Consider the following 517-nt stretch of genomic DNA (forward strand, 5'->3'; position numbering starts at 1 on the left):
GAATTTAGAAGAGAAGAGTTAGAAATATTTCAGACTGAAATGAATAAGGAAGTGAAACACTCAGTAAGCCAATTAGAAATGACAGGAGAAAGCCTCACCAATAGGATGAATGAAATGAAAAACATAATATCAAGACTGGAAGATAAGGTGGACGAACTAGACCACTCAAGCAAAGATTATGAAAAATTTAAGAAAGCACAAGAATGGAAAATGCAGGAATTGTGTGACACCATAAAAAGACCAAACTTACAAATCATAGGCATACAGGAAGGAGAAGAATCCCAAGATGATGGCATGGACCAGATCTTCAACAGAATCATGGAAGAAAATTTCCCAAAATTAAAGAAAGACATTCCCATACAAATACAAGAAGCATATAGAACACCAAACAGGCAGGACCAGAAAAGAAACTCTCCACGGCACATCATAGTAAAAATACTAAACGTACAGAACAAAGAGACAAAACTGAAAGCTGCAAAAGAGAAGCAACAAGTCACATATAAAGGAAAACCCATTA

Source organism: Nannospalax galili, unplaced genomic scaffold (genome assembly GCF_000622305.1).
Source record: "Nannospalax galili isolate Female #2095 unplaced genomic scaffold, S.galili_v1.0 scaffold161, whole genome shotgun sequence".
Taxonomy (NCBI): Eukaryota; Metazoa; Chordata; class Mammalia; order Rodentia; family Spalacidae; genus Nannospalax; species Nannospalax galili.